At 45.1% G+C, this 14,473-nt stretch overlaps 1 long non-coding RNA gene across 1 annotated transcript; it reads right to left on the reverse strand.

Annotated features, from left to right (window-relative positions):
• Positions 1–205: 205 nt before the first annotated feature.
• On the reverse strand, positions 206–5,086 carry LOC126940850 (uncharacterized). The gene is made up of 3 exons (XR_007720938.1): positions 4,908–5,086; positions 1,713–1,843; positions 206–295 (listed from the first exon to the last, which is right to left on the reverse strand). It is a non-coding gene; the product is annotated as an uncharacterized LOC126940850 (long non-coding RNA).
• Between the last annotated feature and the right edge of the window lie 9,387 nt (positions 5,087–14,473).

Genomic DNA, 14,473 nt, shown 5'->3' on the forward strand with positions numbered 1-14,473 from the left:
TTACATCTCTCAAGTCTATTAAATTTCAAGCATATTACAGTCTTTACTGCTAAATTTTACAAATTGTCCTTTATTCAAAGTGAGATAAATTAGATTTAGGTTTCTTCTTCTTATAGTACCTCCAGATTCTCTCTGTCTCCCTCACTCTTTTTTATTATTCTTATTGTTCCACTTTTATTTATGTTTTCTTTCTTTCTTTTTTTTTTTGGCAAGGATAAGAAGATTTTGATTCTGGTACTTCTTGCTGGATGACTTTGGGAGCGTTGGGAAAGTTTTGTGGCCTGCATTTTCTCATCTGCGTAATGGAAATTACATTTTCCACATTGTGCTGTAGGACAAGAATAATACTAATATATCAAAACACATTTGACTGGGCGCAGTGGCTCATGCCTGTAATCCCAGCACTTTGGGAAACTGAGGCGGGTGAATCACCTGAGGTCAGGAGTTCAACACCAGCCTGGCCAACATGGTGAAACCTCATCTCTAGTAAAATACAAAAATTAGCCAGGTGTGGTAGTGTGTGCCTGTAATCTCAGCTACTTGGGAGGTTGAGGCAGGAAAATTGTTTAAACCCAGGAGATGGAGGTTGAAGTGAACCGAGATTGCGCCACTGCACTCCAGCCTGGGTGAGAGAGTGAGACTCTGTCTCAAACAAAACAAAACAAAACAAAAAAACAAAAAAAACCCCACAAAAAACAAAACAAGAAAACAAAACAAAAAACCCCCCACATTTACACATTTAACTTGATATGTAGGAAGTACTAAAAATGTCAGTTTTTTAGTAGAATAAATATATTCCACTATTTTCATTTTACAGATGAGGAAAATGAGACTTGGAGAGTTTCACCAATACACTCAAGGTCTTATAGCTCCCTAGGACTGGACATATGCTTAGAATGTGATGGCAGTGGGAGAGCCATGAGGAGGGGTGTGCCTTGGTTCTAGGAAACACAGAGATAGTAGGAAAGTAGCATGGGCAGGACTCTATCAACTGTGTATAAATCTAACACAAATTTCAGGTTTGAGGGTAGCTGTGAGGCTGCTGATACAATAATAGCAGGAGAGATCCCTGACTCCACCCTTCGCGAGGCTCCAGCATGTTGACTTTCAACTGGTTCCTAAATCTTTCAGCCTGTCTTCCCTGCAGTGAATATCCTAGGACCTCTGTCCTTTCCTTGTTTTTCTGGTCCTCTTGAATCATCCTCTTCCTCACATTTGTTTCCTCTCAGGTTCCTCATCTCTTTAGCTGATGTGGCTGTATTGCCAGGTGGTATCCTGGCTAAGTCTCAGCCAATCCCGGCTTATGGGAACAAGAATGAGAACCTCGGGATTCTGCACTTCTTCCTAGTTCCTTGTGATTTTTAAGCTGTGTTTATGCTGAGCTGGGTGCATGCTGTGTTTTTGTAGTCGATTTTTCCTCATCAGGGAGTCCCTCTTGCATACATCTTTCCTGAACCTGGGACTGACTGATTCCCCTGATTTTGAGTGTATTTTCCTAACAAAGACAAGCAGTGCACGTTGGCACAGCCGCTTGGTATTTTTCCTAGAATGCTAGAAGGAAGCAGAGATTCATTTGGTTTTCGCCAGTCTCTCTTTTTCTAAATTGTCCCATTTGGCTCAGGCCGTTGGCTTTAGTCATTAGAAGAGGGATGTAGGAAACTGTTCCTCTCGGTTTATGAGCTTAAGCATAAGTACATCAACATGTGCCTTACCAGGACAGAGATTTCCATGAATATTTCTGGGCCATCAGAGTTCTGTGAAGAGTGTTTCTGCATTCCAGATGCAGGGCTCGCATGTGCAAATCCCACGTGGAGGTCACGGTTCACTAACTCTGGAGGGCCACCTAGAGAAAAGAAGTGATTCGGGATAATCACTCTGCAAACTGTAGACCAGAGACCCAGAAACCACCATTCTTTTGGCGCTGTTTAGAATTTGGGCAAGGAGCCACAGACACATTTTTGAGGTGAGGAGAACTGCGTTTTCCTTTTCATAATTAAAAAAACCCATCTTTAGCATTTTTGGAATAAGCAATATTCATCTCTCAATTAGTGTTAACAGCTAATCAGGGTGCAGCAGGATGGCAGAGCTTTCCTCAAACAGCAGGCAGCTTGTTTTATTTTTTCAATGCCACTTAAAGATTATTTGAAAAATCTCCTTCAGAGACCAGTGCGTGGGGAGCCACCTACCCCAGTCAGAATTTAAAATGATCCAAAATACAATATTAATGATTGATGCAGAAGCTCACAGTTTGGTGCTGGGGTTTAATTAGATAAGCATTGCAGCTGTTTTCGGGTGGAAGCAACTTGATAGGACATGGAGCTGTTATGTGACTTCCCATCTATGGGGCATCTATTGAAGCGGAAACAGAAGCAAGCTACTAGGAATTACGATGATTACATTTTTTTTTCAGTGCTGAAATGAGTAGAATTCTGATTGTGGGGGAGGAAAAAGCATTTTGTAATTAAAAAGGTAGGTTTGGATCATCTATTCATTTGCCCATGAACTTAACATTCATAAAAAATCAGCTAGTTGCAGCCAAGCAAAGACCTGGCCAGCTGTATGTAAAGCAGTTACATGTGTGGCTCTTTTGGCCTGTACCACTTTGCACATACAAAATCCTCTTGCCTCAAACCCATCCTTCCCTTTGCAAACATCGAGTCATGTCAGGCTGCCTAATGTCTTATGCATGCAGACAAATACCTCTAATGGGCTGCTTTGGAACTGCTTTCTCTCCGTGCAAACTTGAGAAGAATTTAAACTGGGGTCCATTTCACTGTATGTCACTTTCTAAGTCAAAGGGACTTGTCAGCATTTGGTTATGATAAGAGGAGTTTACTGTGTCTCAAGCTGGAAATGGCTAGAATGTACGGTGAAGTCTGTTTACAACTAAGCTTCAGCCTGTATGTATGACCTCTGGTCATGAGGGACATCTCATGAGGGCAATTTATTGAGGCTTATTGTGAATTAAATGCCCAAAATTTCCAGGACGTATCCCACCACCACGAGGCTTGAAACTCTGTACATTTAAAGTGGCATTGTTAAATTGATTTTTAAATCATCTCTACCCAATACAAAGGAAGCCTGTCTAAGTGTTTTGTGTTGTAAAATAACTATACTAGCCACCTGGTTATCTATGAGATAAATTTTTAATTGTTTATTGTCAATAACTACAAAATGTGAAGTTACATGAGAATGCTAAGTGTATTATTTTTATTGTGTAGATGAAGCTTACTGAGTCTTCTCCTGATTGTTCTAAATCAATTTCTGCCTGACTCTTTGTGAACACGGGAGAAATGAATCTTTTGGAAGGTGCATTAACTCTCTCGGGTTATTAAATTGTCATTCTTTGCACTGAAAAGGGACTTAAGAACTGCTTTCTCCCTTCTGGCTAGAAGTGTTGGAAGGTGAAGAACTAGGGATTAGAAAGCTTGAAATATGAAGCCCTGGTTTGTCCGTTTTCTAGCTGTGTGATCTTGTTCAGTTTGCTAAACTTTGAACCTCTCCTCATTTGTGAAATCAAAACAGTACCACCTGCCCTGCTTATCTCATAGGATAATTCTGAAGATCTAGTTGGATGAAACATGGCTTCAGGTTGAGACCTGAAGCTAGGCATGTCTAATATTCCGCACACAAACTGGAATAAATTAATGTAATAAATCAACAGGGTCTTCGGTGAGGCAGTTCCCTGCAGTCCATGCTACTGAGAATAGATGACTCTGTCTCTCTTAAACCTTCCATTGATCAAGGACGATGGTGAAATATTTGGATTTCTAAAGCTTCTTCTAATAAGTAATAACTCTTACCACCTGCCTATTTTGAGGGTTGTAGAGAGACAGTAGGGTTATTCAGGCAGATATAGCGATGAAGAAAATGAGATTTTTGCATGACCCAGTGAATTACAGGTCAGACCTTGGACCCAGGACTTCTGATTCCGAGGTGAGTGTTACCTCCTTTACAGCGGATTATCTCTGCAGACAGTATGTAAAATTAATGGAAACGAGGAGGTGGGCTTATGAGGGAAATGTATGATCAATTCTGGAATTGCAGAGTGCAGATGTCAACAAAGCAGACAATTCATTAAAGAATATCAGTAGGCTGAACAGCATGGTTGCCATGAGATGCACCGCAGATCACTGTTTTTGTGTATACAAGAGAGTTGGCTATATTGTGGATTTTTTAAAAAGTAAAACAGGCCAGGTGCAGTGGCTCACACCTGTAATCCCAGCAATTTGGGAGGCCGGGGCAGGTGGATCACCTGAGGTCAGGAGTTCGAGACCAGCCTGGCCAACATGGCAAAACCCCGTCTCTACAAATAAAGAAATTAGCTGGACGTTGTGGTGTACGGCTGTAATCTCAGCTACTTGGGAGGCTGAGACAGGAGAATCGCTTGAACCCAGGAGGCAGAGGTTGAAGTGAGCCGAGATCGTGCCACTATACTCCATCCTGGGCAACAGAGTGAGACTCTGCCTCAGGAAAAAAAAAAAAAATTAATAAAATAAAAATAAAACATACTCCTTTTAGTTGCATGCATTAATGATTGTTGATCATTTGCAAGTGATTCTTCCATACTTGTTCCCTTGATAAAGTAATTGAACAACATATGGTCCCTTCATGCCTTTCTAATTGATGCTGATAGAAAAGCTGACAACAATAAGTAATAGGCTTATTGCAATACTCCATCAAGATCTTTGAGGATAGAGATGGATTATAGTGCTTTAAACATTACTATAGATCCTGAAGGCAATCAATAAACGCTACTGAGGATGGGAAAGCCTGGTGGACTGCTGAGTAAAAGGTAAGCGTGAATACTTTGAATAAAGGGAATGGATAGAATGTAGGAAATGCTAATACATAGTGAATGCATAGGCAATACATACAGGACCTGTAATGTATAGACAAGCACTTACCTTGTGGAATAATGGTAATTTTGATGAAGGATAAACAGCAATTATTGGTACCTATCGGTCTTTCAATCCAGTGAATGGTCTTTCAGAGTTCAAATGTGGGCTGCATTATCTGTCCCAAGGTTACATTTTCCACTGAATAACAGTGACCCCAAATCAAGCTACTTTTCACATGCCATAGTCAAGTACTCGACTGAACACTCCTGCAGCACTCATTACATGCCTCTGTTATATTAAGCAGTCGAGGCCACAGATCTGATTGAGATGCCTCAGAGAAAGGTTATTGAGAAGAGTAGAGGGCCTACCATCAAGCATTAAGGCACCCCAACACTTACAGGCTATGTAAATGAGGATTTGAGACGTAGAGCCAATGAGTAGCTGGGGGCAGGAGCACAGTTAGGAGAGGGTGACATCACTATAGAAATCCAAAGGAAGAAAGTATTTCACCAAGAAGGGTGTGGCCAACGGGGCTGAGTTGTTGGGGAAGATGAGGGCTGAAAAAGTCTGTTGGCTCAAGTAATATGGAGACCACTAGAGAACTTGGCAAGAGCTGTTTTGGTGAAATGGAGTGAGCAGAAATCATATCTCTGTGGGTTGAGAAGTGAGTAAGGGTTGTGTAAAGGAAAGAGAAAGTATATACAATGATCTGACTTGGAGTTATTTTAGAATCCATGATGCCATTTTTCCATGTATTCCCTTGGAGTCACAGTTAAGACAAGCTGTGAAGGATTCCATCCAGAAAGGCCCCCATCCATCTGGAGCTAATATTATTTCCAGCACTCAGGGTAGCTCCTGAGAACCAACTAATCCTGTTGCCAGCCCACCTGGTGTAGGATTTCCAGGAGCAGCCGGCTTCTTCTAGAGAGGCCCAATTCCTCCAATCCATCAGAGACTTCAGAGTACAGATCTGTGGACATTTCTAGGTCATTTCTTTCCCCCATGACTCATCCATGTCTTTCACACAAGCTGAACAAAGTCCTCTGGTCACTGTCCTCTTCACGTGGCCATGTGTTTCCTTCTCCCTGGACCTGATATAATTCTTCTTCTTCTAAACTTTTCCGCTGTGCTCTGTGGAACCTCTATTAGTTGCAAACAATTTCATGCACACTCTTCACCTAGTTATAGCAAGTTTCACCATTTCTTGGCTCTCACTGAAACCTTTGCTCTCAAGTGGATGCTCTCATTTGGGTTGGGGTCCTCCTTGCTCTCAGAGTCCCTTGCAGATCTTCACTCATTCACCATGTTTCCTGGTCACTTCCCTTCTTTCAGGGAGCCCCTAGTCCTGCTGCCCGTCTCTTTGTCTCAAGCATGTGTGACTCACCTTCCACCCTGGGATCTTACCTTCTTTTCTACTTCAACAGACCAGGACATGGCAGGACTCACCATCCCAATCTATCCCCCATCTGACCGCTTCTTCTGCCTTCCTGCTTCCAGGCCCAACAGTCCTCAACCTGGGCTGATGCAGCCTTGGGAATCAGCCTCCTGTTTCTGCTCTTGCCCTATATGGCATAATCCATCTTCCATGGTACCCAGAAGAATGTCTTAAAAATGTGTCACATTGGCCAGGTGTGGTGGCTCACACCTGTAATCCCAGCACTTTGGGAGGCCAAGGCAGGCGGACCACGAGGTCAGGAGATCGTGACTACTGGCTAACACGGTGAAACCCCGTCTCTACTAAAAATACAAAAAATTAGCCGGGCGTGGTGGCGGGTGCCTGTAGTCCCAGCTACTCGGGAGGCTGAGGCAGGAGAATGGTGGGAACCTGGGAGGCAGAGCTTGAAGTGAGCAGAGATTGCACCACTGCACTCCAGCCTGGGCAACAGAGCGAGACTCTGTCTCAAAAAAAAAAAAAAAGTGTCACATTGTGTCACCCCTCCAGGACTTTTCTTCATACCAAGACTGAACTCCAAAGCCTTACCATGTCTGGAAAGGCCTCGGGGGTGGGCCCCTCTCTGCCCTCATCTCCTACCACATCAGTCTTACTCAGGCTACTCCAGCCATCCCCAACTCTACCAAGCTCATTCCTTCCCCCACAGCATCCTCTTCCAGAGAGAGCTCCTCTTTCAGTCATCCACAGAGCTCACCCCTTGCTCCATCCATTTCCCCACTCAAATGCCAACTCGCCCTGGTCACTTTAACTACAAGAGTTCCTTCCTCTCCCTGTCCCCAATACCACTCTCAATCCTGATGCTGGGCACACATCAGAACCAAAATTATCATCTCCTTGGGTGTGTTAGCATGTCTCTCCTCCATTAAATGCCTGGAAGGTGGGGATCTGCGCGCCGTGCCCGCCACTGTCTCCTCAGTGCCTGCTGTAGAACTGAGTACATCCTGTGTGCCAGATAAACCCCTGTTGGATGATGAAGGAACAAGGTAGCCAATTCACTCTTCTCCAGCCACTTTGTCTTAAAGCCATAAAATAAGTCCTTGTGGCATCCAGACGTGTTGGGCTAGAGACATAAAATAGCAGTTCTTCTCCCAAAGTGCTACCACTGAAGAGTGGACCTCCTCCGCCCCTTCTCGGCATGACTCTCATAACAGTGCAGTCACTCTCAGGTCTCAGGCTGGGCTCATTCCAGTCCTATCTCTTCTAAACTTTTGTCTACCCTCTAAAGGACTCCTTGGTACCTGGCATAGGCCAGCCCATGAGGCTGGTCCCCATTTAGAATGGAGGAGAGTTGTGGTTCTCTCTTCTGAGTCTTCTCTCCCGTCTATGGGGCAGGGATGAGTGGAACTAAATGAAGGTGACAAGGCAGATGTCTCCCGCCTCATAGCCAGCAGCTGTCAGAGTTGTTGGGCTCTCTGTGCTGTTATTGCCCTCTTGGCAAGGACATGTCTCAGCAAGCCTGTGCAGTAACTGAAAGTTTTTCTAAACTTAAAATGTTGAGTTCTTAGGACTTTTGGGCTCAGCTTTGGGCCTTAGTTGCAATTCTGAGAAAAGCAGAGAAAACATACCAAGCCCCAGTATCATCCTTTCAACTAAAGGTCCAGGAACAGCTCAACTGCTGAGACTGTGCAATGAATGCACCACTCTGGCCTCAGCTTCCTGGCTTTCCAGTGTCTCCACTCTCTTGGGCCACTGCAAGACTGTCAGCCTCCTTACCTACCAGCCTCTAGGGACTTGCCCTTGTTCCCCACCCTGCCTATACCTTAGGGGTGATCACTTCAGCCTCCTCAGAGAGGTCTTCCTGGATGACCCCAAACACAGCAGGCTCTTCCTTGTCGCACCATGTCTGTCATGGCCCCTACCCACCATCTGAAATTCTGATTTCCTTGTTTATCTTCTTGTTTCTTGTTTGCCTCCACTGCACAGTACTGGAACAATCCTTGCCTGTGTTGCTCACCACTATGTCTCCAATGCTCAGGCTAAATCTTGGCGTGTATCAGGCACTCAGTAAACACGTGTTGAATGAGTGAAGACATTTCAACAATTCCCTTGCCAATGTCTTCAGTGTTCTTGCCCTCTAATGCCTTCTCCACCCATCCATCTAGAAGCCAATCTTGGTCAATCTGCATCTCCTTTTCCTGCCCCTAACCTGGCCTGCTGAGCATGGCTGGAGGAAATCATGCAATGTTTGGGTTGCAGTTGCTACCAGTCCATGATCCCCAACCTCAGCTGAGGGCGAACATTCTTCTGTGAGTCTCAGTCATCTCTCTTCCACTTGCCACCGTATTTACTTCAAGGCTTCCTCAGTTTCCCTGTGCCTCCTGACCCACCTGGGAAAGTGAAAGATATCAGATGGGAATTGGCTCAACTGTCCAGGCTCCCATTGTCTTCATCCATCCTCACATCAACTTATCTTCAACTTGTCTTCAACTTGTCCATCAGCTTGTCTTCATCCATCCTCACATTCTTCAGTCATTTCAATGTGGTGTGGACTGTCCTTCCCTTCTCCTCCATAAGCACACACCTTCCACTGTGCTCTCCCACCTGCTCAGGGGTTCCCTCCATCCGGCAGCCTTGCTCCTGGGGCTTCCACAGCTTCTTTCTTACTGATTCTTTGCCATCAGTATTTAAACATGATCAAACCTCTCCAGTTGCTAAAAAAAAAAAAAAAAAAAAAAAAAAAAGGAAAACAAACCCTCAAGCCCACCCTCTCACCAATGTTTCTTTTAGATTATTTCTTCTCTCAATTATTTCCTTTTTTTACATGTTTTTCATTGAATGCCTTCACTCCTGTTCATTCTGAAATCCTCTACAATCTCATTCCGCCCCTACCACACTAAAGACCCCTGCTTTTCTGGAACCAAATACTCTTAGGCTGATGAATAATTTAGGCTGCAGTGCATGTAGGCCATTGTCTCAGCTCCACTCTGGGGAATTAAAGAAGCAAAGGCTTTCCATCTATTTATTGGATTTCTCCTAAGAACCGTGTGGTACAAAGACCCAGAATTCTCAGGGAAACCAGCCCAGTAGCCACACATTTGCTTTTACCTTCCCTATACCTTCATGACCAGTATCATTCTCAGGAGGTGGTGCCTTTCTATTTCCACCCACCCACCCTACCCGCCTCTTTTTGCTGTTTTCATCTGGAGCACATGGTATGGTTTGCCTCACTACGGCAATCCCTGCTGCTTCTTTGGGAATGATCTGGACCTTGGCAAAGATCTAGAAAAGAGTGCGTTTGGGTGCCTTCTTCCCACAAGATCCCCCCTAAGTCATGACCTGAGGATGGAAGTTTTCTCTTGTGCCTGGATCCATATGTTCTATGTAACTGTAAAGCAGATGCCCAGTCTTATCTCTGGGGTAGACTTCACAGGTTGTCTGGGCCCCATGTGTGTCTCATGGAAAGAGCAGAAGGTCACAGTGACCCAAGGCTCCTCCAGGAGTTTGAAAGTATCTGCTGCAGATGGCTAGAGACAGATGGTTTTGAGTGGCTTGACAACAAAAAAATGCTGTGCAAGTTCAACTGAATTCTTTTTTATTTTTTAACTTTATTTATTTATTTTTTTGAGATGGAGTCTGTCTCTGTCGCCCAGGCTGGAGTACAGTGGTGCGATCTCGGCTCACTGCAACCTCTGCCTCCCAGGTTCAAGCAATTATCTTGCCTCAGCCTCCCAAGTAGCTGGGATTACAGGCACCCGCCACCACGCCTGGCTAATTTTTGTAATTTTAGTAGAGACGGGTTTCACCATGTTGACCAGGTGGGTCTCAAACACTTGACCTCAAGTGATCCGCCCCTGTTAGCCTCCAAAAGTGTTGGGATTACAGGTGTGAGCCACTGCACTTGGCCTGAATTCTTTTTTAAAGACTTCTGATTTTTACACACTCATTAAATCGCTTGGAATAGGAAGAAAGGATGAGAGGTAAACATTTTGGCAAGAGGAAGGTGGGAACTAGTGGTAAATAGCTAGAGGAGAGTCTGTGGTGAAGGAGGGCTGGAGGATGGATGTGCTTGCCTGGTTGCTAGGCAGAAAACAGCATCACTGGTGTATTGTGCCTTTTGCAGGCAGTGTTGTTTTGCTAATTTCCTGCTCCATCCCTCCAGATTCCCTGCATTTCAAAAACATACCATATTAACTGCTAGCTCACTAACCTCACACCCTTCCAGGTTCCTTGGCCTGAAATTACCTTTCTTATGAATTTTGGATTGAACTCTTATTCCTTCAAGGCCCAGCTCCAACGCCACCTCCTCTACAAAGCCCTCTCTGATACCTATACCAGCAACCTCAATGAAATGGATTTCTCCTTCTTGCTTAGTTGCCTCAGCATTTTGTGTGACTATAATACTTTTTCTGAGAAGTAACTGGTTCAGAGAACTGGTTAGGAGAAAGACTGTGGGCTCTAGAGAGTCAGGCAGACTCAGGCTCATGCACAATTGATGATTTAGTCTGTGTGACCTTGGCTGAGTCACTTCTCTGGGCCTCTGTTCTCCCACCTTTGGAGATGTAATAATACCCAAATCAGAGGACTATGGTGAGGATGGGGAGGAGGAATATGAAACTCTCTACATGAACTCCGTGTTCTCTAAGTTCACCCTGACCCATTGCATCTGCTGGGCACTAGGGCTACTGGCTTCCTCATCCTCATTAGATGGGCAGTTCTGTGAGTGCAGGGTTAATAGCCTTATCAATATAACATGCTCCTAGAGGACCTAGCACCATTCTTAGTAAGTGCACATCAAATGTTTGACATATTAATTCCAATTTCCTTAGACTGTTACCTCCCAAATTTGTTTACCTCCTGGTGCTCATAGAAAGTGATAATATTTGTATGGATAACCTGGCGGGGATGTGAGGGCATCAGTGTGGTGCTTGGTGAGAAGATCAAACCCATTTTCTTTATCCTATATAATTGTGGTAAAGAAAATTAGGTATTAAGAAATATATTAAATATTTTATTTGTATAATGCTTCAAAGCACGACCTCTTTAAATTAGTGGCCCAAGGAAGTTGTAAGAATAGAATTCAAATATAATTTTGAGTGATTCTGAAAACATTGTGTTTTACATTTTGTATTCACTGTGAAATATTTATAAATATCAATAACTCTCAGGACACTGGGAGTCTGTTCTAGGGAACACTGATGAGGAGGAAGAGCTTTAGTCAATGTTTGCCTAAAGTTGCAGACTGTTTTCAAAGTGAGGAGACGGATTAGCCCACGAGTGATGCCCTGGTGGGGTCAGAAGTGGGTCAACGCAGCAGTGGGAGTTAGTACGGCATGGCCAATCTGAGCCCAGTCACCTGGCAGGTCATCAGCAGATAATATAGCCTAAATACTTCTTGACTTTCAACGGAGCGCAGTTTCTCCTGTTTTCACTCACAAGGCACCTTGATCTTCAATGAATGTCCCTTGCTAAATTGCAAGGGACATCCTAACAAGGTCACTGACTTCTTTTGGGCATGGCTCACGTTTGTAACTTGGAGTTTCTGATTCCACGTTGCATGTAGGTTGGCCTTGTTTGCTGTAAGATTCTGGAATGACTTTGAATAATACTGTTGATTCCAAGGGACCCACTGCCTGCCAAAACTGTGTTCCAGGAGAAGAGATGGAAAGGAAGCAGAGAGGTACAACCTCAGGGATTGGAAAATTAGACAGACGTAGCCATCTGTTACCGCTTCCACCTCACTCATGGGCGGCTGTTATTACAAGGCTATTTTTACAGGTGCATATTTTTGTTATGTTTGTCCTCCACTCGTCTTTCTGGGCTCATTTTGAAGCACTTGAGGCAATCCAGGGAGCCCTTTGGCTCTGTAAAGACTGCAGGATGGCTCAAAGCCTGGCATGGTAGGAGAGGATCTGTCCTGACATTCTGGTGTATTTCTACATCCAAGGATGGGAAGGGCATTTGGTGGCAATGGTGGGAGAGAGGGCTCAATGGGGCACCAGTTTGAACAGACAAAAGACGTTGAGCAGACATATTGGGTTACTTGCAAGATAACTTCAATTTCCCCACAGATGCCAAACTGAAATACTTGCGGGGCACACTAACCTCAATAACACGGAGAATGGTGAGACCAGATTGAACTCAAATACATGTGGGCACATAAGTATTTCCACCTTTATAATCTGACCCTAAAAGTGGTGATGTACAATACGCCAAATCACCTAGGCCTCAGTGAAACTTCTTTTCATGTTGTGCTCTATTTTACTTCTAGAAATTACCATTTAGAGGGAAGCTCAGATGATAAAACCCAAGTATTCCAAGCTTTCTTTCTGCCTGGCACAAGTATTTATCATTTGTTTACATTATTCATACATTAAATGCAAAGCAGTTATTAAACATCCACCATGAATCAAGTACCCTGCTAGATGCTGATGACATGGGGCTGGATAAAACAGTCCTTGCTCTTAGGAAGCTCTCAGGCTAGTCTACAGATTTGCCCAGTGTGATACATGCTATTATGAAGATCACAGGGTACACCACAGAGAGAGAGAAGGGGGGAACTTAAATCAGCCTGAGCTGTCAGAGGCACTTCATGTAAGAGGCAGTGTGTGTGTCTGGATTCCTTTCCTCAGGAGGAAGGAAATACTTGTTGAGTGAATCAAGACTATGGAGGGAATAGGACATTGGTCTGAAAACAACAGCACAAGCCAAAGGTCCTGAGGTGGGAGCAACCTGGCCCGTTCTTGGTATAAGAGGCAGCAGGGAGTTTGATAAAGCCAGAGCACAAGGTGTCTGGGGGCGGGGAGAATGGTTGATGAGACAGGAGAGATAGGTGAGCACTAGATCCTGAAGGGTCTCCCGAGACACGCCAGGACTTTCTTATGAAAGCCATAGGGAGCTGGTGAAATTGCGTGAATAGATGGCGGCATCCTGGCTCTTTTTGAATTTGAGAGCAACCAGCTTGGTGGCAGGAGATGGACAATGCAGAGAATACACTGAGTAACACTGAAGTTAGAGGCAAATTGACCCAAGAAGGGGTGAGGGCCTGAATGGGCATAGTAGCAGCAGGGGTGGAGAAGAGGAGAGGATGCTGAGAGTTATTTAGAGAAATTGGTGTAGAGAGGGATGAGTGTCTGCATGGATGTAGGGGACCAGGACAAGGAGGAGTGAAGGATGACTCCCGAGTTTCTATGTAGGGAAATGGGTGGGTGGTGGTATCATTAGGGGAGACAAGAATTCAGGAAGCAGAGGTGCATATAGAATGGGGGAGAGACAAGAAGAATTCCCCTGCAGCATCTTGAGTTGCAGTTGCCAAATGAATAATCCTGCATTCATTTTCTGTGTGACAGGAACAATCCCATTGTCTACAGAGTGGGCCTGATGTTCTGTATTTTCGAGAACTGGCTCCTGACCTGCTCTTCTGTTCCCTCTCCACCTCCTCCTCCACATGAACCCCCAGCAGTCTTCCTGCTGCCCTCTCTATTCATGCCCCTCATCTGTGAGTATCTTCCCTATGAAGCCTCTTTCCAGCCTCTCCATCCTCATGACTTTCCGTGCCACCCCATTGAATGTCACTGTGCCCCAAGCGGCACCACATGGCATTCTGTGTTGCTCGATGTCTGTCTTCCCTGATGTTCTGCCCTCCCTCACAGAGGTGGGGGCATCCAACGTGACGGGAGTGAGCTCGACAGGGGTGAGCTCGTGCAGCTGCAGAACATGAAAATAGCTGGCTGACTGCGACACGGTCCATGAGAGAGGCCCCCGGAGGTTGCTGAATATCTGTTTGAAAAAGGAGATCAAAATGACTGTGTTGTGGGCCATGGGGATGGAGAGACTCACTCATTCTTCACAACTATCTTCTCTTTTGGTAGCAGCACCCTCAGGCCTCTGACTCTTTGCTGTGGCCGGGAACTCCCTGTGGGTTTGGGATGTGGCGGTGCTGCCAAGAGAGACCCAGCTGACAGCCTTCCTCTGTGGGTCAGCTGGCCGCCCCTCCTACATCTGAGGACTCACTTCTTCACATTGCTCCTCTTCTTTTCCACTTTCTGAAGCATGGTGGCTGAGCAATCTGAATGGGTCCATCTCTGACTCTGTGGGAATTGAGGCCCCAGGGTCTTCGAGCCCTCCTTCCGGTAGGGGCAGCACTGCACATCACAAGGTGACCTTGACTTTGGCCTGGGCCTGTGGCAGACAGTGACTCGAGTCCTCCCATCCTCCATCAGCTGAGGTTCTCACCTGTGCA

Source organism: Macaca thibetana, chromosome 17 (genome assembly GCF_024542745.1).
Source record: "Macaca thibetana thibetana isolate TM-01 chromosome 17, ASM2454274v1, whole genome shotgun sequence".
Lineage (NCBI taxonomy): Eukaryota > Metazoa > Chordata > Mammalia > Primates > Cercopithecidae > Macaca > Macaca thibetana.